At 28.7% G+C, this 26,688-nt stretch overlaps 1 protein-coding gene and 2 non-coding genes across 8 annotated transcripts in view; 2 read left to right on the forward strand and 1 right to left on the reverse strand.

The window, feature by feature from the left end:
• The window catches only part of LOC142321737 (uncharacterized), a 49,232-nt gene extending 22,863 nt beyond the window's left edge, over positions 1 to 26,369 (reverse strand). For all 6 annotated transcript variants that reach the window (XM_075360070.1, XM_075360069.1, XM_075360064.1 and 3 more), the window contains exon 1: positions 26,046 to 26,369. The gene's annotated coding sequence lies outside the window, so the exon portion shown is untranslated. The remainder of the gene's footprint in view (positions 1 to 26,045) is intronic.
• LOC142322529 (U1 spliceosomal RNA) lies at positions 386 to 547 on the forward strand. The gene has a single exon (XR_012755923.1). It is a non-coding gene; the product is annotated as a U1 spliceosomal RNA (small nuclear RNA).
• Positions 13,069 to 13,230, forward strand: LOC142322527 (U1 spliceosomal RNA). The gene has a single exon (XR_012755921.1). It is a non-coding gene; the product is annotated as a U1 spliceosomal RNA (small nuclear RNA).
• Positions 26,370 to 26,688: the final 319 nt, after the last annotated feature.

The raw sequence follows: 26,688 nt of genomic DNA on the forward strand, positions 1-26,688 counted from the left end.
TCTATAAAATGTGATACGCATTTATTTATTCATTTAACCAAGAAGTTATTATTAAAAATGCAGTCCACATTTCTGACGTCTTGCAGCATTAAAAAACAATCTTTCTGTTGTTAGTACGAACATTCACCCTAGCGGTAAACAGGAGAACTAAATACGGCTAGCCGAAATATTTTATTAGATTTGACACAAAATAATTAGTATTGCTTGTTTAGATATTGAAAAAAATAACTGTTACTTCTTTATTATTATTTTGTTTATATAGAATTAATTCCAATTGAACGTTTTAGACGACATAAATTGCAATTTTTACATTTTAACGCTGTAACTTCTCGATTTTGGGGTAGTTTCATTTTATGTGGGCTGTTGTCAATAAGGTAATGAACTCATACTTACCTGGCGTGGAGGTTACCGTGATCATTAAGGCGGTTTCTCCAGGGTGAGGCTTGTCCATTGCACTCCGGACTGGTTGACCCCTGCGAATATCCCAAATGTGGATATCTCGGGCGCGTAATTTTTGAGAGTTGGGACTGCGTTCGCGCTGTCCCACCATAATTTAGTACAAAGTTATTATTCCATTTTAATTACTGCGTTTTCAAACTCTGTCCTTCACTTATTGGGTCCCAGCCTACTTTAATAATCATCGGTGATATAATCACCGCTTCGAAATACTAATCAAGCATGATTTTATAGATTTCATATGAGTTTAAATTTAAAACATTCGCGTTTTATGTGGTAAGTATCATTTACACGAACAAAAATCGGTTTAAAATGTGGCAATATATGATGGACTGAAGAAGTCGTCTGCTGATAACTATCTAAAATTACATATTATATCTAGAATTGATAGAATCACAATTTGACAACAAATATTTAATTGCATCTCATCTCATAATGCTTAATACATCAGGTCAGATTCTATAAAAAGCGAGTCTGTATGTAGATAATTTATTGAGATTTCCTTATATTTCAACAAACTCGAATCAATGCAACTTTCCCTTCAACACATATGAATTTATTGTATTCCAATTTCTTAATACCTAAGTTGTATTGTAACACTTTGAGAGACTATGGAATGAAAAATTGTTAAAAGGTTTTCCACCTTTTTAAGAACTTATATTCCAGATGACAACTTTTAGAAAATATTACGCGTAATTCATTCACTTCAAATAAATACATAAAACAAAACCAAAGAATGTTAACAAAATACAACCAAACCATTACCAAACGCTTTAATTTAAAGCCTAATAACAATATGTAGAACATACTGTTAGTTATTATGCTAAATCTAATTTTAATCAATGTTCGTTCTGTAAACTCTAGTCATTATTTATACTAGTGTAAGGAATTTTTATACTTGTACATTGATGATCGTAAAGCCTATTGGAAAATAATTGTTATAATTATCTGCGTAAAGGCCATTCCAGTCAATGTTATTAAAAAAATCGATTAAGATTTGTGCTAAGAAACACAATACACATACCATACGGACAGATTTAATGATTCTAAATTAGAAAGTAATAACTCTTGAGATTAATACTTATTAATCTAAGAATCAGTCACAGAAAAAAAATGGAGTTCAATCGTACATAGTGTTGGCGATGTATTGAAGAAAAACATAATCGAAGGAAAGTTAAAAAACTATTATTCATGCTATTCTGTACATCAACAAATCCGGATGAGACAACAAAGGTCGAACTTCGAAAGATATTTTGTTACTGAAAAACGCACAACCTAGAGTATCGTTCCAACAATTTTACAATAATAATACACAATATTCTAAGAATGAACAAGATCATTCAAATATCAATGATAATCATAACTATCTGTCGCAACGTGGTGGAAGTATCAAAATGGATAACGTAAGTTATCTCATGAGAATATTCTTCAATCGAAGCATAAACATATACGGTAGATGAAAAGGGAAGACTTTTATAACCTCTAAAAAACGATTTGACTTTATAAAAAACCTACGGATGCCAACGAAAACCTTCAATTCACAACAAAGGAAATCGCGTGTACCAAAAGCGAATCTAACATTAATATAAATTTAAATCCGCTACCTTAGTCACAAGGACAACAGAATCCTGATTATCAATATAGCATTAAAAATACAAACTGTAATAATATTGATAGTAATAATAAACGTAATCCTTATCAAAGTATAAGGCCACAATCAAAACATTCAAACGAAGAGCACAGCTACATCGGTTCTAATGATGTTATTTATTTTTAACTTAGATACAATAGTTTAAACGCAAGCGCCATTTTTCATGGCGACTTCTATATACACCGATTTTCCTATATACATCGAATTTACAATTGAGATCAATTGAACAGAGAAGGAGATACACAATCAATAGTAATAGCAACGTCGTTAGCAGCATTAAAAGTGACACTGAATTAACTGCTGTTAGTGCAGGTTCATTTTTAAGTTGATCACTTAGTAAATAATTGTTTTATTTATATATTTGAGACAATTTTTATCAATATATCTATTGATGACTAATAAAGGAATTATTACAATTTTCCTACTGAGCTGAGGCAAAATATATAATGCATTGTTTCACAACAGAAAGAGGTACATTAATTTGATAATTTACACCATCTACTCCAGTCTCTTATAGCTGTGATACATGTAGGAGGCACCAACCAGAGTTGCTTTAACTGGGAGTAAAAATATTCTGTGCACAACCAGTCGCTCTACTGAACAGACTGAAGATGTCAGTTGTACAAAATGAATATCGCCTGAATTTCAGCAGGCTTGACATGAGCAATATTTTTGATTCTGTGAATAAAGCTATGAAAAATCTGTTTCTTTCTCATTTACTTAGAAAGCCAGTGATGGGATGTTGGTTATTCTTGAGAATGGCTCTGGGTGATGTGGGATTTTGGACAGGTTAACCATTACGATTACAGCATTTAAGAAACAAGCATCAATTATAAATTTTAAAATTAATTTTAACTTTATATCCACTTGTCTATTTTATTATCATCAGTTACATTGTGTGCCTGTAATAGTGAAATTTTTTTAAAGTTTTGAGGCTTTTCTCAAATATTTTTATCTCTCAGAGATAGTTTCTAAAATTTTAAGAAAATATGAATCTGTTTATTATGCATTTTGCTATAAATTAGGAACAACTGGCCAAGTTGGAATTAGATCTAAACATATCTTGAAATTTTTAATAAGAAATTTTCCTGGTGAAAGATTATTTATATACTATGCTGCAGTCTATAAAATTCTTCAACAAAAACTGGAGTAAATGCAATTTTTAAGAGTAATATTTTTTCATACCATAGTTGCAAATTTTTCAACTTTAATTTTTTCTCTGAAATAACATTTCTTTTCTTTATAAAGCTCAATAAATAAAAATCTGAACACAATTTCAATCATTGAAACAGTGTGGCTGTTTAATTAGTAAAAGTTAATAAGGAAATTGTACAGAATTATTTGTGATGCATAAAAATAATTTGTGATGAAAAAAATAACCTGAATAATAGAATAAGTACGGTAAAGCTGATTTATGATGGTTCAGCATTTTAATTTGTTTAAAGTAAACGGATATGAATATTTATTCATTCTGTATTTTAATAATATTTTATTATCGTTTGCATATAAGGTGCTAACTTTGTTGTTTGCAGTAAAATTGACCTTTAATGATTGTAGTCGTAGTTAAAATCTACCTCTTACAACTTTTTCTCTGTTCTACAATCTGCCATGTCATCAATATAGTATAGTACAGTAGTACAGTGCTCACGTTTTACAAACATATGAACAAAGTTAAAGATAAAGTTTTCCTGAAATAAATCTCTTGTTAATAGCATTGGTGTCATAATTTTTTACATTAAAATATTCAAACCAGATATAGCCAATTTTTAGCACATGAGAACTTATATATTAACTATGTTTATGTTTTTTATATTTAACAAAAATTTACTGATTAAATTTTAACTGAATTTTTAATTGTATTGGATCATGATATAAGTTAAATCAATTCAATTTGATTTGAATTACACTTTTTCAAGTGTATTGTGGTTATAGGTATTCATTTAATTAATTGACTACAGTATAATATAAATATATTAAAAACAGAAGAATAAATTACAATGATTATTATCATTTACAGAAGAACCCATGTACGACCAAAGTTCTAAAAATAGGTTTTCTATAAAGTCTGTTTTCTTCCAGATCTTTTTGTTGAAACAAATTGTGATCGAGTGAACCAGAAACAACTGTTTCTGTCTCCAAAAGTGATTGACATTTAATTCACCACATAACACATTACAGTGTTATTTGAAAGTTTAAAAAATTTGTCCTAATAGATTATTATAAACGTTGTGGTTGTAAATTTATTCTTTTAATTCATACTTAATAAATAAATGCCCGACTATTTAAAACCAGTTTAACCATAGTTATGCGATATATTAACAAGTAGACATAGATAGTTGTTTAAGAAATGTAAAGGTCATGAAAAGAAAGTTTTTCTGAATAGCATAGTCAAACTTTGATTTTGTATAAACCATTCAATTAATAAACTCATAAAGGTTAACTTTTGTGCCCATAACCTGTTAAACGTTTTGTACAAATCAGAATAAACATATATTAATCTTTATGATAATGGTTTTTAAATTTTGGAAATTTAAAAAAAAATATTAATATGATCGAATTTAATTTATGAATGAAAATATTTAAGGGAATTCAGTAGCTTTCTGTTTATGTGTTTTTATTTAATTTCATTTTGAATCGGCCCTGATGACTAATTAATGCTGTTGCGCAGAAGTTGTGAATAACTTAATCTTTCTAAAAACTTTTAAATATTTTCAAGAGTAAGGGAAGTTAGATGAAAATAAAATAAAAAAACGTATAATGGAAAGTTTTTGAAGGTATATTTTACAAATTATTTTATTTAATAGTATTATAATAATACTGAGAATTAGATGATGAGTAGATAAAAACAAATTTTAAGGTTTCACACCGGCAGTCATTATTGTGTTCTGAAGATAATTAAAATATTCCCACCGCTAATGTTGTATAATTGTCTTAATTTCAGCATTTGTTTATATTTGTCAATATAAAAGTAATAAAGGTAATTTATCATAATATTTATAAATTTTTATATTAGGATGTATAAGATATATATTTTTTATTTTTATTATTTTTTAATATTAAAAAATAAATTAAAAAGTAACCGAGAAGATCTAAAATTTATTAAAAATATCATCACTATTAAGAAATATATGTCAACAAAATTATTTTTAATTTAATATCAAATATTATACATAATAAAATGCCTAACTACGGGATTTCCACTATCAGTGATTACATCAGAAATATACTTGCAGGATTTTGAGAATAAATTAGTGCTTGGCATCACTCATATGGGTAAAGTTTAAATATGGATAAGGTATTTTGATGATATTTTCATTATATATGAACTGGTAGTAAACAATGAACATCTAATAATATTAAAAAAATTTCTTATAATAATGAAAATTTAAAATTCACTTTTCAAATAGAATTTTAAATTATTTAGATTTCAATATCGAAATAAATAAGGGCAACCAATTTGAAGTATCGGTATATAGAAAACCTACATCTAATAATGTAACAATTCATAAAAATTCAAATCAACCTTGGTCTCAATAAAGCAATAAAATATACACATAATTACAAAGAAAAGTTAAAGAATGAAATAAACATCATAAAATATACAGTGGTTGAAAATGGAATGATACTACTTTAATTAATGATAGTTATAAAAAAACAACTATCAAAACATAATAAAAAAAAAAAACAACTACCTTACGATCAATACATAATAAGACACAAAAGAGTGAATACATATTCATAAATGTTTTATACACTAATAATATAATTGAAAATATTTAAACCAACATATAAACCTAATAACCACATAATAAAATATTTAAAAATGAATAACAATAGAATAAATAATCTGTGTGGAATTTATAAAATTAAATGTAATGATTGTGATGGTATTTATATAAGAAAAAAAATAGATCCTCTAAAACTTCTTTCTTTTCCTGTTTAGCCTCCGGTAATTACCGTTTAGATAATACTTCAGAGGATGAATGAGGATAATATGTATGAGTTAAATGAAGTGTAGTCTTGTTCAGTATCAGTTCAACCATTCCTGAGATGTGTGGTTAATTGAAACCCAACAACTAAAGAACATCGGTATCCACGATCTAGTATTCAAATCCGTATAAAAATAACCGACTTTACTAGAACTTGAACGCTGGAATTCTCGACTTACAAATCAGCTGATTTGGGAAGACGCATTCACCACTAGACCAACCGGTAGGTTAGATCCTTTAAAACTAGATTTCCTGAACATTACAGAAATTACGAAAATAATAAATTAGATTTATCTAATTTGGCAGACCACCTAATAAAAAATAAACATACCATCGTTTTCATATGGCCCCAAGTGGCGTTTAATCTAGTGGCGTTAAGTCAGATCGTGGTGGCTAATCGATTGGTCTACCACGACCGATTCGGCTTAAGAAATTAGCATTCAAGTAATTTCTAGCTACTAAAGAAAAATGTGGCGTTGCACCATTGTGCTGGAAAATCATTTGCAGTCTACTTTGTAAAGATAAATTTCCAAAAGAATCGGCAAATTATTTTTCAAGAAATGAACGTATTTTTTCTCCTTTTTTTCACTGAAAGCAAATGGTTCCAGAATTTTGTCATAAATATTGTCACACCAAACAATAACGTGAAATCTATACTGGAAACAAGTTTCCACAGTCCTATGTGAATTGTCTTCGCTCCATAAATGATCATTTTTAGAATTCAATACTCATTTCTCGTAAAAGTGGCTTCATCAATAAATAAAATTGAATTTACCTTATCAGCGTTGCCTAGAAGCCAATGACAGAAATTTAACCTGCTGGCCGCAAATTTTGAACCTTCTGTAGACGGAAACAGTAAAGATTTTCTATGGCCCATTCGTAGGATGGGCCATAGAAAATCTATGGCTCATCCATAGATGGGTCATCTGTGGATTTGTTTTTCGACAATCTAGTGCGTCAGGAAATTCGCCTTGTACTGGTGCCTGGGCTGACGCTGAATATGCTGAATTACACGATATTCATTATTAACACGATGATTTACTTGGCGTTCAAAAAAAACGAACACGTTGGAAATGACCCTTTCGTTCGTAAATGCTGATACACCGAAAATAAGATTTTCGTATTTGGAATCCTTTCTTTTTCCTTTTTAGCCTCCGAGAATTATTGTTCAGGTATACTTCAGAGGTTGAATGAGAATGATATGTATGAGTATAAATGAAGTGTAGAGTCTCATGTCGACCATTCCTGAGATGTGTGGTTAATGTTGATGTAGTGAAACCCAACCACCAAAGAACATCGGTATCCGCGATCTAGTATTTGGAACTCGCCTTCCAGGAAATCTCTCCTGATAGTCACGTTGAGCAGTTTCAGAATTTCGGTTACAAAATCAATAAACAAAAAAAAAAAAAAAAATCGGCGTAGTCCTCATTAGAAAATTGAAACAGCATTTTTACTCTACGATATGACAATTCTACAGTTCCATTACTGTGTGATAATTTATGACTACAGATTCAAATGAAGTACACAATTTTCATTGTTAACCAGCTGTTAGAATTGCAAACCTTACAATAAATTTTTTTTAAATATTTCTAAATAACATGTATTTCAATTTAGTTTTTTACGTAATTATTTCTTTTACCTGTGTAAATTATTGAATACACACAGCTAAAATAGTATTTCACAAATTTTGTGTTTCTTTTAAAATTATTTTCAGCAATTAGCGTTTTTGTTTTTAAAAAGAATGTTTATTAGGCACAGAAAAAAATTACGATCTATGTTCGTCTGTTTTGTTTCAATAAAAAACCGAATTTTAAAAGCTTTTATTTACTTTTTATTGACTCTAATTTACATTAATTTGATCAAAATTAAATTCTCTACAAGTTTTGTTACTAAGTCTTCCGCATTTATTAATCATTTAACAAAGCTATTGTACTAAAAACTAAAAAAACTTGTTTTTCGACACCGAATTTTGTGTTTTACGTCGGATATCTTAAAAACTGCTGGAGTTACAGTCCTGGGATCTATCTGTTTTCTCCTATTTCTCAGCTCAAATTACATAGAAACCATCAATTATACTCCTTAATTTGGTTCCCAAAGTGTTCATTTCTCTTTCCACTTCTGAACACTTTTCTTTAATCCACTCTTCTTTCACCAGTTTGCACTTCCTGTTTATAGCATTTCTTAATTGCCGATAGTTCCTTTTACTTTCTTCATTACTAGCATTCTTCATCCATCAGCTGCAATATATCATCATCTGAAACCCAAGGTTTTCTACCAGTTCTCTTTATTCAAGTTCGCTTCTTCTGATTTAAGAATTTCCTTTTTAACATTTTCCCATTCTTCTTCTACATTTATCTTTTTTACTCAGACCTCTTGTGATGTCCTCCTCAAAAATCTTCTTTACCTCCTCTTCCTCAAGCTTCTCTAAATTCCACCGATTCATCTGACACCTTTTCTTCAGGTTTTTAAACCCCAATCTACATTTCATTATCACCAAATTATGGTCGCTATCAATGTCTGCTCCAGGGTAAGTTTTGCAGTCAGCGAGTTGATTTCTAAATCTTTGCTTAACCATGATATAATCTATCTGATACCTTGCAGTATCGCCTGGCTTTTTCCAAGTGTATATTCTTCTATTATGATTTTTAAATTGGGTGTTGGCAATTACTAAATTATACTTCGTGCAAAATTCTATAAGTCGGTCCCCTCTTTCATTCGTTTTGCCCAGCCCGTATTCACCCACTATATTTCCTTCCTTGCCTTTTCCAATGCTTGCATTCCAATCTCCAACTATTATTAAATTTTCATCTCCTTTTACGTGTTTAATTGCTTCATCAATCTCTTCGTATACACACCTTTACCTCATCATCATCATGGGCGCTTGTAGGCATATAGATGTTAACAACCGTTGTCGGTTTACAATGATTCTATCGCTATGCGTTTTGAAATACTCCACTCTCCTATCTTCTCGTTCATCACGAAACCTACTCCTGCCTGCCCATTATTTGACGCTGACCAAATGTCGCCTTCCTCTTCTCTTCTCTTCCCACCGAACCTCACTTAATTCTAGTATACCCACATTTGTCCTACCTACCCATTTACCTTTTTCAAGCTTCTAACATTCCACGCTCCGACTCGTAGAATGTTATTTTTTAATTTTCTGGTGACCACCTTCCTTAGAAGTCCCACCCGGAGATCCGAACGGGGGAAGTTTTAGCAAGGAAGGCGCTTAAATTATTGCTATGTGAAAATGCAGAGAGCCAGTCCGGAGTACAATGGTACAAGCCTCAACCTGGAGAAACCGCCTTAATGATAACGGTAACCTCCACGCCAGGTAAGCATGAGCTCATTACCTTCTTGACAACAGCCCACATAAAATGAAACTATCCCAAAATCGAGAAGTTACAGCATTAAAATGTAAAAATTGCAATTTCTGTCGTCTGAAACGTTCTACTGGAATTAATTCTATATAAACAAAATAATAATAAAGAAGTAATAGTTATTTTTTTTCAATATCTAAACAAGCAGTACTAATTATTTTGTGTCTAATCTAATAAAATATTTCGGCTAGCCGTATTTAGTTCTCCTGTTTACCGCTAGGGTGAATGTTCGTACTAACAACAGAAAGATTGTTTTTTAATGCTGCAAGACGTCAGAAATGTGGACTGCATTTTTAATAATTAACTTCTTGGTTAAATGAATAATTGAGTTAAAACCCCTGGCCTATCCCCAAGAAGGGATTGAAATTCTACTGTCAATAGTTAAAGTAGCTGACCTATACCTTATCCTGAAATTTTCTGTACTCTATCTGGAACGGTTTTAAAATTGTTAAGGGGTTTCTGTACATTATTATACATACGTACGTACGTTATTATACATTATTATATATTTTGTTTATTATGATAAACAAATGTCTAGTAATGTTTTTTTTTTTTTTAGTTACAGCTAACATAATATATTGTCCTGATTTCTGCACCAAGGGTAAAATGAAACCCTACTGAAACTCTTGGGAAGCAAATTTCGGATTAAAATGCAGATTTTTTAGTTTTATATGTTCCTCGATTAAAAAAAATTGAGTAAAACAAGCATCATAACTGTCCTGTAGTCATAAAATCCAAGCATACTGTAATAAAAAAAAGCAAAAAAAAACACTTTTATAGGGTTTTTTTGTAAATTAATTTTGTTTAGTGACAACAAACAAATTAAAATTTATAAAAAAAAATTAATAGTCAATTTCAATTCTGAGAAAATTGATTAGATTGCGAAGTCAATAGAAGATTATTACAAGTTTCGGAAATTTGATTTTAATATAAAACAAAACTGACTAAAATGTGGCAAAAGATTTTTTAAAGAAACAAGAGTCATCTTTATTACATTGAAAAAAAATTTTGAAACGAATATTGTACCTCAAAATTTAATCGTTATATATATATATCACAAAATACATAAAACTGAATAAAAAATTAGATTTAAAAAGATTAAAAATTACATCAATAGCTTTTTATTTCAAAATGATCTATTACTGAAATATTTATGAATAAATGTACTGACATATATTCATAGTAGTTTGAGATGCCCTCCATTTTACTGAATAAAACTTTTAGAGGGCAAATTTACTTTGTGAAATCCGTACTTAGTTGTACTTCGAAAGAATGAAAATAATGTATGAATTGTTTACAAACTTAATAAAAAAGAAATTAACATTTTCTAATCTGTGTTAGCAAATTAGAAAAAAATGTGAATTTGTTGCTTTTAAGGTAAAAACATCAGTAAGATAAAAAATCCAGTAATAAATTAATTTTTGTTGTAAAACAGGTAAGTCACTTTATTATCTGTATTGTGATTTATCCTATGGGATGATTTTGTTATAAAAAATTGTGTATAATGTGTAGGATGATAAATTGGATATCTTTAGATAAATTCAGACAAAAGGTTTTGCTGAAATTATGTAAAACAATGACTGCACCTTGCTGTTCAGTAAAGCTTGGGTGATGAATAAATACATATTGTAATCAGAAAAAATTAAATTTGTTTGCCGAATGCATTTTAGATGGATCAACAAACTTAGATATTCAGCTAGAATTATAAATACTTTTTGTATTAAATGAGATAATTAGGTCTTTCTGATCAAAATTAACTCAAAATTTACTAAGAATGCCACTTTTACTAGGAAATATAATCAACAACTGACAGAGATTGCACAAAGCGAAAAAGAAGATGGGAGGCAAAGTAGGTAGAAATGACAAATCTTTAAGGCAATGACAATTAACAAATTCATTCACTCATGAGTGAATGAAGGAAGTGTATATTAGCTGTATTATTACCTAGGTTTATCGTGGTAGATATAGAAATCTGCATCAAATAATAATTAAGAGACTAAACTGAAAGTAAAAAATATTGAAATGCAACTATTTCTTTCAGCAGCTTCCCTCACTGAAGCATGTAGTTAATCATTAGCCTGATACATCCACTTACACAAGTTAAATGTGTTTCACTATTTTATGAATAAATACTTACAATTTTTTATGCAAATAAATACTTATACGACATATTTTTGCCTTATGATGTATGTATGAGTATTTGACCATTTATTGGCTAGTTTTCTGCAATTCTACATTCCTTTATATTCTGTGCTAATTTTTTAATCTTGATTTATTTACTACATCTTACATTCTCAGTTTTCTGTTTTATACATTACAATGTTTTTCCAATTCTATGATTTTTACTTTCTGAAAATCCTTCATCATCAAATTAAATAAAGCCATGCCTTAATGGATGGCCTACCAACCATTTTTATCTTTTTAAAAGATTTGCCACAAATTTCCAACATCTTCTATTTGTCTTAAAAACCTCTTCAGTCAGATTTTACAGATCATCTAATTTTCAACATTCTCTGCAGTACCATGTTTCAAAGGCCTCTATTCTTTTCTAAACTATTTTTACTATTGCTCACGTTTTCCTCTCGTAAAGCACTACTATCAACATAACTGTTTTCAAGAATTCCCAGATCAACTACAACTGATACTAGCAGATTTCTTTTTCTGCATGAAAACTCATCCTATTCGCACCAGTCCACTATTCACATAAGGTTATTTTCTCTATCCATTGTAATTTTTTTACTTAATAAAAACAAAAAAAATGATTATGTTGTGTTCTACTTCATAATACTTAGTTCTTCATTATACTACTCTGTTTTTTCTTTTTACTTTCAAATTTAATTTCCATCCTAGCAGTTAACCTTTGCTCTTCAGTATTTCTTTTAAATAATAATGAAGAAGAATCAGACAGCGTATTGCCCCCTGTTTTGTGGCAAATTACAAACTATTTAAAAAAATAAAATTTGTTGAATGGTAGGGCATTTATAGCTTAGTTTGTAAAGCCATTAATAATAACTTGAGTCTGCAGAGTAGAAAAAAAAACTATGATAAAGGAGCATGTTTGATTGTGTTGTTGAATAATTATAGTTGACTACATTAAAAACTCTTCCACAATTTCTTATCTATTAAAAAAACACCTTTTTATCATACAAACATGAAATAGTTATTAAAAAAATATGAAACAGTATTTTTTTATTATATTTGTAGTTTCTATAAAATGTGATACGCATTTACTTATTCATTTAACCAAGAAGTTATTATTAAAAATGCAGTCCACATTTCTGACGTCTTGCAGCATTGAAAAACAATCTTTCTGTTGTTAGTACGAACATTCACCCTAGCGGTAAACAGGAGAACTAAATACGGCTAGCCGAAATATTTTATTAGATTTGACACAAAATAATTATTATTGCTTGTTTAGATATTGAAAAAAAATAACTGTTACTTCTTTATCATTATTTTGTTTATATAGAATTAATTCCAATTGAACGTTTTAGACGACATAAATTGCAATTTTTACATTTTAACGCTGTAACTTCTCGATTTTGGGGTAGTTTCATTTTATGTGGGCTGTTGTCAATAAGGTAATGAACTCATACTTACCTGGCGTGGAGGTTACCGTGATCATTAAGGCGGTTTCTCCAGGGCGAGGCTTGTCCATTGCACTTCGGACTGGTTGACCCCTGCGAATATCCCAAATGTGGATATCTCGGGCGCGTAATTTTTGAGAGTTGGGACTGCGTTCGCGCTGTCCCATCATAATTTAGTACAAAGTTATTTTCCATTTTAATTACTGCGTTTTCAAACTCTGTCCTTCACTTATTGGGTCCCAGCCTACTTAATAATCATCGGTGATATAATCACCGCTTCTAAATACTATCAAGCATGATTTTATAGATTTCATATGAGTTTAAAATTAAAATATTCGCGTTTTATGGTAAGGATCATTTACACGAACAAAAATCGGTTTAAAATGTGGCAATATATGGTGGACTGAAGAAGTCGTCTGCTGATAACTATCTAAAATTACATATTATATCTAGAATTGATAGAATCACAATTTGACAACAAATATTTAATTGCATCTCATCTCATAATGCTTAATACATCAGGTCAGATTCTATAAAAAGCGAGCCTGTATGTAGATAATTTATTGAGATTTCCTTATATTTCAACAAACTCGAATAAATGCAACTTCCCTTCAAAACATAAAATTTATTGTATTCCAATTTCTTAATACCTAATTTGTATTATAACACTTTGAGACTATGGAATGAGAAATTGTTAAAAGGTTTTTCCACCTTTTTAAGAACTTATATTCCAGATGACAACTTTTAGAAAATATTTTACGGTACGTAATTCATTCACGTCAAATAAATACATAAAACAAAACCAAAGAATGTTAACAAAATACAACCAAACCATTACCAAACGCTTTAATTTAAAGCCTAATAAACAATATATAGAACATACTGTTAGTTATTATGCTAAAGCTAATTTTAATCAATGTTCGTTGTGTAACTCTAGCATTATTTATACTAGTGTAAGGAATTTTTATACTTGTATACATTGATGATCGTAAAGCCTATTGGAAAATAATTGTTATAATTATCTGCGTAAAGGCCATTCCAATCAATGTTATTAAAAAAATCGATAAAGATTTGTGCTAAGAAACACAATACACATACCATACGGACAGATTTAATGATTCTAAATTAGAAAGTAATAACTCTTGAGATTAATACTTATTAATCTAAGAATCAGTCACAGAAAAAAATTGGAGTTCAATCATACATATCATGTGTTGGCGATGTATTGAAGAAAAACATAATCGAAGGAAAGTTAAAAAACTATTATTCATGCTATTCTGTACATCAACAAATCCGGATGAGACAACAAAGGTCGAACTTCGAAAGATATTTTGTTACTGAAAAACGCACAACCTAGAGTATCGTTCCAACAATTTTACAATAATAATACACAATATTCTAAGAATGAACAAGATCATTCAAATATCAATGATAATCATAACTATCTGTCGCAACGTGGTGGAAGTATCAAAATGGATAACATAAGTTATCTCATGAGAATATTCTTCAATCGAAGCATAAACATATACGGTAGATGAAAAGGGAAGACTTTTTAACCTCTAAAAAACGATTTGACTTTATAAAAAACCTACGGATGCCAACGAAAACCTTCAATTCACAACAAAGGAAATCGCGTGTACCAGAAGCGAATCTAACATTAATATAAATTTAAATCCGCTACCTTAGTCACAAGGACAACAGAATCCTGATTATCAATATAGCATTAAAAATACAAACTGTAATAATATTGATAGTAATAATAAACGTAATCCTTATCAAAGTATAAGGCCACAATCAAAACATTCAAACGAGAGAAAAGCTACATCGGTTCTAATGATGTTATTTCTTTTTAACTTAGATACAATAGTTTAAACGCAAGCGCCATCTTTCATGGCGACTTCTATATACACCGATTTTCTCTTGTGACGAGGACGCTCAGATCCTTGGTAAGGATTTTAAATCATCCACTATTGTTCGAATTTAGAGATAAATGAAATCAGATAAATAAATCGTGCTTCGACTGAAAAATACATCATCCGGGACTATCTGTTCAACGACATTGTTTTTGAGAACTAGGTCGAAGTAATAAGACAAATAATAAGGATAGGTGTTCACTATACGGTTTCAATAAATCACAAAGAATTTTATTGCAAGATTGGTTTTACACATTACGTATAGATAACTTACGTATAGATTTTTTCGGAAGGTTGAAATTTTTGAATATCGGCTTTGGCCTCTGGAATCTTAAGGGAAAATAAATAAATTTCTGTTTCAAATCAAACCGAAATCCCGTTGTAAGCCATTTTTTTAACCAAATCGCGTATGCTACTCTTTGCTCAGATACTGGCATTAGGAAAATTTTCCTCAAATATTTGACACGTTTCTTGAAAGAATCTAGAACGCACATAATCTTTTGCTATATACACCCTTTCCTCAGTCGAATAAAAGATTTTAGAAAAACCACATCTATAAAGAACAAAACTATACGGAGCTGAATGAAACAAAAAGAATTTACAATTGAGATCAATTGAACAGAGAAGGAGATACACAATCAATAGTAATAGCAACGACGTTAGCAGCATTAAAAGTGACACTGAATTAACTGCTGTTAGTGCAGGTTCATTTTTAAGTTGATCACTTAGTAAATAATTGTTTTATTTATATATTTGAGACAATTTTTATCAATATATCTATTGATGACTAATAAAGGAATTATTACAATTTTCCTACTGAGCTGAGGCAAAATATATAATGCATTGTTTCACAACAGAAAGAGGTACATTAATTTGATAATTTACACCATCTACTCCAGTCTCTTATAGCTGTGATACAACTCTGGCACCAACCAGAGTTGCTTTAACTGGGAGTAAAAATATTCTGTGCACAACCAGTCGCTCTACTGAACAGACTGAAGATGTCAGTTGTACAAAATGAATATCGCCTGAATTTCAGCAGGCTTGACATGAGCAATATTTTTGATTCTGTGAATAAAGCTATGAAAAATCTGTTTCTTTCTCATTTACTTAGAAAGCCAGTGATGGGATGTTGGTTATTCTTGAGAATGGCTCTGGGTGATGTGGGATTTTGGACAGGTTAACCATTACGATTACAGCATTTAAGAAACAAGCATCAATTATAAATTTTAAAATTAATTTTAACTTTATATCCACTTGTCTATTTTATTATCATCAGTTACATTGTGTGCCTGTAATAGTGAAATTTTTTTAAAGTTTTGAGGCTTTTCTCAAATATTTTTATCTCTCAGAGATAGTTTCTAAAATTTTAAGAAAATATGAATCTGTTTATTATGCATTTTGCTATAAATTAGGAACAACTGGCCAAGTTGGAATTAGATCTAAACATATCTTGAAATTTTTAATAAGAAATTTTCCTGGTGAAAGATTATTTATATACTATGCTGCAGTCTATAAAATTCTTCAACAAAAACTGGAGTAAATGCAATTTTTAAGAGTAATATTTTTTCATACCATAGTTGCAAATTTTTCAACTTTAATTTTTTCTCTGAAATAACATTTCTTTTCTTTATAAAGCTCAATAAATAAAAATCTGAACACAATTTCAATCATTGAAACAGTGTGGCTGTTTAATTAGTAAAAGTTAATAAGGAAATTGTACAGAATTATTTGTGATGCATAAAAATAATTTGTGATGAAAAAAATAACCTGAATAATAGAATAAGTACGGTAAAGCTGATTTATGATGGTTCAGCATTTTAATTTGTTTAAAGTAAACGGATATGAATATTTATTCATTCTGTATTTTAATAATATTTTATTATCGTTTGCATATAAGGTGCTAACTTTGTTGTTTGCAGTAAAATTGACCTTTAATGATTGTAGTCGTAGTTAAAATCTACCTCTTACAACTTTTTCTCTGTTCTACAATCTGCCATGTCATCAATATAGTATAGTACAGTAGTACAGTGCTCACGTTTTACAAACATATGAACAAAGTTAAAGATAAAGTTTTTCTGAAATAAATCTCTTGTTAATAGCATTGGTGTCATAATTTTTTACATTAAAATATTCAAACCAGATATAGCCAATTTTTAGCACATGAGAACTTATATATTAACTATGTTTATGTTTTTTATATTTAACAAAAATTTACTGATTAAATTTTAACTGAATTTTTAATTGTATTGGATCATGATATAAGTCAAATCAATTCAATTTGATTTGAATTACACTTTTTCAAGTGTATTGTGGTTACAGGTATTCATTTAATTAATTGACTACAGTATAATATAAATATATTAAAAACAGAAGAATAAATTACAATGATTATTATCATTTACAGAAGAACCCATGTACGACCAAAGTTCTAAAAATAGGTTTTCTATAAAGTCTGTTTTCTTCCAGATCTTTTTGTTGAAACAAATTGTGATCGAGTGAACCAGAAACAACTGTTTCTGTCTCCAAAAGTGATTGACATTTAATTCACCACATAACACATTACAGTGTTATTTGAAAGTTTAAAAAATTTGTCCTAATAGATTATTATAAACGTTGTGGTTGTAAATTTATTCTTTTAATTCATACTTAATAAATAAATGCCCGACTATTTAAAACCAGTTTAACCATAGTTATGCGATATATTAACAAGTAGACATAGATAGTTGTTTAAGAAATGTAAAGGTCATGAAAAGAAAGTTTTTCTGAATAGCATAGTCAAACTTTGATTTTGTATAAACCATTCAATTAATAAACTCATAAAGGTTAACTTTTGTGCCCATAACCTGTTAAACGTTTTGTACAAATCAGAATAAACATATATTAATCTTTATGATAATGGTTTTTAAATTTTGGAAATTTAAAAAAAAATATTAATATGATCGAATTTAATTTATGAATGAAAATATTTAAGGGAATTCAGTAGCTTTCTGTTTATGTGTTTTTATTTAATTTCATTTTGAATCGGCCCTGATGACTAATTAATGCTGTTGCGCAGAAGTTGTGAATAACTTAATCTTTCTAAAAACTTTTAAATATTTTCAAGAGTAAGGGAAGTTAGATGAAAATAAAATAAAAAAACGTATAATGGAAAGTTTTTGAAGGTATATTTTACAAATTATTTTATTTAATAGTATTATAATAATACTGAGAATTAGATGATGAGTAGATAAAAACAAATTTTAAGGTTTCACACCGGCAGTCATTATTGTGTTCTGAAGTTAATTAAAATATTCCCACCGCTAATGTTGTATAATTGTCTTAATTTCAGCATTTGTTTATATTTGTCAATATAAAAGTAATAAAGGTAATTTATCATAATATTTATAAATTTTTATATTAGGATGTATAAGATATATATTTTTTATTTTTATTATTTTTTAATATTAAAAAATAAATTAAAAAGTAACCGAGAAGATCTAAAATTTATTAAAAATATCATCACTATTAAGAAATATATGTCAACAAAATTATTTTTAATTTAATATCAAATATTATACATAATAAAATGCCTAACTACGGGATTTCCACTATCAGTGATTACATCAGAAATATACTTGCAGGATTTTGAGAATAAATTAGTGCTTGGCATCACTCATATGGGTAAAGTTTAAATATGGATAAGGTATTTTGATGATATTTTCATTATATATGAACTGGTAGTAAACAATGAACATCTAATAATATTAAAAAAATTTCTTATAATAATGAAAATTTAAAATTCACTTTTCAAATAGAATTTTAAATTATTTAGATTTCAATATCGAAATAAATAAGGGCAACCAATTTGAAGTATCGGTATATAGAAAACCTACATCTAATAATGTAACAATTCATAAAAATTCAAATCAACCTTGGTCTCAATAAAGCAATAAAATATACACATAATTACAAAGAAAAGTTAAAGAATGAAATAAACATCATAAAATATACAGTGGTTGAAAATGGAATGATACTACTTTAATTAATGATAGTTATAAAAAAACAACTATCAAAACATAATAAAAAAAAAAAACAACTACCTTACGATCAATACATAATAAGACACAAAAGAGTGAATACATATTCATAAATGTTTTATACACTAATAATATAATTGAAAATATTTAAACCAACATATAAACCTAATAACCACATAATAAAATATTTAAAAATGAATAACAATAGAATAAATAATCTGTGTGGAATTTATAAAATTAAATGTAATGATTGTGATGGTATTTATATAAGAAAAAAAATAGATCCTCTAAAACTTCTTTCTTTTCCTGTTTAGCCTCCGGTAATTACCGTTTAGATAATACTTCAGAGGATGAATGAGGATAATATGTATGAGTTAAATGAAGTGTAGTCTTGTTCAGTATCAGTTCAACCATTCCTGAGATGTGTGGTTAATTGAAACCCAACAACTAAAGAACATCGGTATCCACGATCTAGTATTCAAATCCGTATAAAAATAACCGACTTTACTAGAACTTGAACGCTGGAATTCTCGACTTACAAATCAGCTGATTTGGGAAGACTAGAATCACTAGAACAACCCGGTGGGTTTCGAATCCCGGTCTGGCGTGAAAATCATTTGCAGTCTACTTTGTAAAGATAAATTTCCAAAAGAATCGGCAAATTATTTTTCAAGAAATGAACGTATTTTTTCTCCTTTTTTTCACTGAAAGCAAATGGTTCCAGAATTTTGTCATAAATATTGTCACACCAAACAATAACGTGAAATCTATACTGGAAACAAGTTTCCACAGTCCTATGTGAATTGTCTTCGCTCCATAAATGATCATTTTTAGAATTCAATACTCATTTCTCGTAAAAGTGGCTTCATCAATAAATAAAATTGAATTTACCTTATCAGCGTTGCCTAGAAGCCAATGACAGAAATTTAACCTGCTGGCCGCAAATTTTGAACCTTCTGTAGACGGAAACAGTAAAGATTTTCTATGGCCCATTCGTAGGATGGGCCATAGAAAATCTATGGCTCATCCATAGATGGGTCATCTGTGGATTTGTTTTTCGACAATCTAGTGCGTAAGGAAATTCGCCTTGTACTGGTGCCTGGGCTGACGCTGAATATGCTGAATTACACGATATTCATTATTAACACGATGATTTACTTGGCGTTAAAAAAAAAACGAACACGTTGGAAATGACCCTTTCGTTCGTAAATGCTGATACACCGAAAATAAGATTTTCGTATTTGGAATCCTTTCTTTTTCCTTTTTAGCCTCCGAGAATTATTGTTCAGGTATACTTCAGAGGTTGAATGAGAATGATATGTATGAGTATAAATGAAGTGTAGAGTCTCATGTCGACCATTCCTGAGATGTGTGGTTAATGTTGATGTAGTGAAACCCAACCACCAAAGAACATCGGTATCCGCGATCTAGTATTTGGAACTCGCCTTCCAGGAAATCTCTCCTGATAGTCACGTTGAGCAGTTTCAGAATTTCGGTTACAAAATCAATAAACAAAAAAAAAAAAAAAAAAATCGGCGTAGTCCTCATTAGAAAATTGAAACAGCATTTTTACTCTACGATATGACAATTCTACAGTTCCATTACTGTGTGATAATTTATGACTACAGATTCAAATGAAGTACACAATTTTCATTGTTAACCAGCTGTTAGTATTGCAAACCTTACAATAAATTTTTTTTAAATATTTCTAAATAACATGTATTTCAATTTAGTTTTTTACGTAATTATTTCTTTTACCTGTGTAAATTATTGAATACACACAGCTAAAATAGTATTTCACAAATTTTGTGTTTCTTTTAAAATTATTTTCAGCAATTTGCGTTTTTGTTTTTAAAAAGAATGTTTATTAGACACAGAAAAAAATTACGATCTATGTTCGTCTGTTTTGTTTCAATAAAAAACCGAATTTTAAAAGCTTTTATTTACTTTTTATTGACTCTATTTACATTAATTTGATCAAAATTAAATTCTCTACAAGTTTTGTTACTAAATCTTCCGCATTTATTAATCATTTAACAAAGCTATTGTACTAAAAACTAAAAAAACTTGTTTTTCGACACCGAATTTTGTGTTTTACGTCGGATATCTTAGAAACTGCTGGAGTTACAGTCCTGGGATCTGTTTTCTCAGCTCAAATTACATAGAAACCATCAACTATACTCCTTAATTTGGTTCCCAAATAGACCACCTAGTACAGTCTATTGAGATTAAATATGTTTTATCTTAATTTTATCACGATAATACTTCTGCAGGATCTCACATCCTCACTCATTGTTGAATTCATTTTACTAAATTACAATTCACTGTGTCACTAAAATAAAACCAAGCACATGGTGTAATGTTCTTTAGAGTATTGTGTATGGGTTTATTTTAGCGACACAGTATATTGTTAATTTTTAATATATTTTAATGTGCAATTTAATAAAATGAATTCAACCATGATTGAGGATAGGGGGATCCCGCGAAAATATGCGATAATTTTTTGGGAAATTTTTGGATCAATATCTCCAGCGGGTGGAAGGGTTAGGGATCAATTTTTTCAAACGTTTGCAAACATAAAATCCAACTTTATGTTATGTTATATGTACGTATATGTAAGTGTGTGTGCATTCTTATCTTACCATTTTTTAAAAAAATTGCCCCAAAATTTACCCCTTCCCCAAAATTTGAAAAAAGCTATCTTTTTATTTTTTAACCAATTTTTTTAATGTAGTACAAAATTAAAAAGAAAAAAAAATTATGTAGTACAAGCAACCCCAAAAAATACTTTATGAGCAATATTGAGGGTAGGGGAGGAGCAATCAAAGTTTAAATATATCGATATATTTCAAAACCGTTTTTGATTTAATAAGATTAAAAGTTAAAATAATAAAGTTTTAGTATTAATATTAAAATAAAATTTCATCATAATTCACTCCTACCCCCAAAAAATAAATCTTTCGGCAATTTTTTATTGGTTGTATATTTTCTAATAGAATTTTTTTTAGTTTCTTCCATTTAACATAGTAAACTTAGAAAGCTCTCATTTTCTTGAAATGTGATTTTAAAGGGGAGGAGAAGAAAAAATATCAATTTTTTTTTTCTTGGTTATTTAAACATATAATGACAATTTTACAATAAAACTTCATTATAAAAAAAGGAAACAAATTAGAAAAACCCTCTAAAAAGTAAAAAATAAGAATTAAATCAAATTAAGAATTTTAAACAAAAAAATATAATATATTAACAAATATATAAATGCACTGAAAGTAAAAAATAAATTATATAAATATATAATAAATAACAAATAAATAAATGTAATAAATATTAAATTTTATAATTAAAAGTAATGAAAATGTTTAGTTAAATAAAAGCGTGGCGCAGTTTTTATAACAATGTTCGAATAAGTATTTATAGACATTTGCTGTATTTTAAAATATATTTTTTGTTAATGAGGTTGTTTAGTATATGTATATACTTTATTTATCTGTAATAAAATAACTCAAGTTTTAATTCTTTGATGGTTCAAATTTGCACCGAGATGATCTTTAAGATTAAAAATAAATAATTAAATTTAGAAATCTTGCACAAAGTTATTACATTTTGACAGTAATCTGAAAAATTATTAATTATTATCTTTATTATAATTGTAATCGTAATATGAATTCATTAAATAAAAATTCATAATTAATTAAAATGAAACTTTTAGCGGAAATAGTGCGTTCAGTTTGGCTTAGATTACAAGCAGAATACGAAGATGAACTTCAACTTGTGAGAACACATACAAAGAAAGTGAGTGGGTGAATTTTCCCAGATTGTTGCTAGTCTGTCCCAACTGGAGAGGTTCCAGCAGATCTTTCCGCCTCCTCGCGTCGTTATTGAAATTGAAAATGAAGATTAATTGTTGTAAAAATAAATGTTGTGTTGTTTTAAATAAATTATAAAAACTGCGCCACGCTTTTATTTAACTAAATATTTTCATTACTTTTAATTTAAAAATTTAATAATTATTATATTTATTTATTTAATATTTATATAATTTATTTTTTACTTTTCAGTGCATTTTTCCCTCCAGTTATATTTAATAGAAGGATAATTTGAAATGGAAAAAATGACTTTCCAATACTTTAGGCTACTGGAAATTTACCAATTCTACATAAAATAACAAATTTTGTTATTGCTACTATTTCTTTGCAGTATTCATGGAGACAAATAAATCGAACAATTTATGAAACAATATGATTCAAATTACAATGTTACTCGGGTTTGACCGAGAAAACATATCAGATTTTACGTTGGTAGGTTGGTCATTAAAGTTTCGAATATCGTGTTAGAAATTTTGAAATCAACATCGTTCTTTTTTAAACCCACAAACCTTTTAATTCTACGAATTATATTTAAGTAAGTGTTATTTATTATTGTTATTTTCAAGGTTCACGGACTTCCCTAAAAAAATACGGAGCCGCTCAGTATGGATCTATTGGAGTTTAACCTGCAATTACAGAGTCTAAAACAAGAAAGAAGGAATAAAAATATGATGATGAAAAAGAGCGGATTGACAGTTCAGGAATAGGTATATGAGACAAACAATTCTACTCTCAGGATATCTCACGACTCCTCCAAGTAGTGGACATCCGTCCAGTCCAGAATCCCTGGAGAAATTAAATTTTTACCCAGGATGATAGCAGCACATTACTGATCAATTATTTTTGCGTTGACAAGCTGATATTAGATATAAGCTGCTACAAAAGTCGCATTTCTTCTATAAATTAACTAATCACTCAAGAACAAGTCCACTAGATTATAACGACACTGTGAATTTCTGAAATAGAATTATGTTTTCTTTTGATTTCTGATTTTCTAAAAGATATTAAATAAATAAATGAATGAACTTAAAATCTAAGATTTTTTTACTACACAATCTCGGACATGCTTTTTTGCACAAATTTTAACGATGAAGATGAGATAAATACTAGACCGGTGCCGAGAATCGAACCCAGAATAAATAATCTAGAAGTTAACACCCTAACTACTACAGCATTTGGTAGATTTGATTACGATATCAAATGTTGAGTACTTTGAAAACTATGTAATAACTTTTTCTTATTCATCTTTTTTTATATTTCTCCATATAGCAAGATGGTATATGGAGAAATAATATTATTTTTGTGGTGTATCTTTGATACTGGGGTAGTTTTATCCGAATAATGTACGATACACAACTGGTTTTTGGTAAGAAAAAGATTCCTTCCACCACTTATTAGTATTGCCTAAGCAATTCTCTAGTTCTGTCAGGCTTTGTGTAGAGCAATTAACGTAGTATTGGATAGGTCCAATCAGTTTTTGGGCCAATGAACATATGTAAATTAACCGTGAAATCTGATTAATTAAAATTTGTATTTGATACAGTAAACAATAAAAAAAGAGTAAAAAATAAAACGGATAGATAAATTTATGTTATTTGAAAGCAGTTCTCTCATTAAGTATCTTTTAATCACGTTTAAGCATTAATATATACGTTTGTTTACTCCTACTTGACCAGTGATGCCACATATATTTCGTAATTTTAATATTAATGAATGGAAAAACCAGATTCAGCTCTAAGCCGGTGATCGGTTTTGACCTGATCGGCAACATATCGATTTCAAGGTAAAAGTACAGAAAAAGAAAGGCAATTCGTTTTTTTTTAACTACAGGAAATTTAATTTATAACTTAAGTTTTTTTCCTATTAGAAATCAATATTGCTAAAATAGAAAACCAGCAATTTTATTTAACATCCGGTTTTTCGTTTATTAATATTTCTTTTTTTTTTCTTCAACGGAAAGTGAATGTGGATGCGTGATATAGGTTATGCAGGAAAGCGCCTAAAAGATCTTTCGCGTATGTTCTCTTAAATAATACCTAAAGGAAATAGATTTTATAAACGGTAAATTAAATTATTTTTTTGAAAACTAACTTTAATGTAAGTAACAATGGGTAAAAAACTAACTTACCTAACCAAGGATTTTCCACGTTTTCCCTTGATCCTTTTATTATCCTTGAAATAGCAAAACTTATTATTCGTGACTTGATCTTCTTTATTTACAAGTACATACATAAAATAATAAACATTGTTTTTTTAAGATTGACAAATTTAAATTAAAATATTTTAAAATTTCCGTTGCTAAAGAATACAGGAATATTTTCCCGCGTAAAATAATTTTATTTATTTTGCTATTGGACAAGACAAGTATGTACAGACACATTACGCCAATTTTGTTTTTAGAACTTACTAAATAGAATAAAATTATAAATAAAAGAATTTACAACATTTTCATGACTCTAGTGAAACAGGATCATTTTTTTTTAAAGTGAAGTTTTTTCTGAATATGCTAATCTTATTCGGGTATTATTGATCTTTATAATAGATATATATATTTTTAAATTATAGTTTTATAATAAACATCTCAGTTTTATATTTAGACAGGAATACAACTTCATTAAGTTTTTGTTTTTTTTTTTGGGGGGGGGGGGGTTAGTTTTACGGCTTCTTCATCAGTGGAGTTTCCATTTATTGACGAACAAAATATTGACGTTTGACTCATAAGTTTGTAATGTAAGGGATTCCTTCTTTATTGTTGTTTTGCCTAAGAAACCCTGCAATGAATTTGGATTTGAAATAAAATGTCTTCGTTAAACGATTCTATCTTATCTTACAATTATAATTTAAAATAAACTTGCAAAAATTTTTTTACGAGTTGTGAAAATATGAAATTTGATTTAAATTTTGTATAGACGACGCAAAAGTTTCTGGACAGAAAATGTTAATTTACTAATAGTTATAAAATTTCCTTATGTTTATATAATGTATTATTAAGATTATTTTTATGTATGTATCGTTCATTAAAAATACACAATAATATTTTTGATGATAATTTACTTAAATAATATATATATTTTTAAAATTATTATGGTCGAATTATTATAATATGTAATTAAATCAAGAATTTTATTAATTACGTAATAAATAATCTAAAAAATATAAAAATCATAATGGATATTAAAGATACCTTTTTGTTTCTGTTCGGCGAAAAGAATCAAAAGTAGTTATGTAGGTTTGTTTTGATTCTTTCTTCAACTCACTTCAATATAAAACTACATAAATGTCACTAAAAATTTATTACTTATAACAACCACAGATTAAAAATGAAATATTTTAATATCAGAATTAACAGATGATGTAAAGGTGATTTATATTTAATCACAGTTTCATAAAAAAGTGTGCTTAAACTGAAATTTCTTAGTTCGCGATTCGGTATAGAAACGTGTTTCCAAAACAATTCCGGGAAGCGTTAAAAGTTCACCATAACCGTTCCCATATAATACTGGTGTTTTCTTTGCTGTTCATGTATTCTTATTCCCCTTCTATTTTCTCTCACTCCCCACCACTCGAGAGTATTTTACAGTCTTCTATGACGTTGTTTATTTCCTGATGAACCAGCAGAGAGTCACTCGTGAGGTTATTGGAAGATAAGGTCAAAAATACTGGTATTATCTGAATTAAATGTAAACTATATTATTTTTCGCTGTATACGAATTTTCTGATCTAAATCCAGTGATTATATTATTTATCTTTTAAAGAAATTGAGGGAGATCGTAATTACATTTTAAAACTTTAAACCGATTTATTAATAAGTAATCTACTTATATAAT

This window comes from Lycorma delicatula, chromosome 3 (assembly GCF_047948215.1).
Source record: "Lycorma delicatula isolate Av1 chromosome 3, ASM4794821v1, whole genome shotgun sequence".
NCBI lineage: Eukaryota > Metazoa > Arthropoda > Insecta > Hemiptera > Fulgoridae > Lycorma > Lycorma delicatula.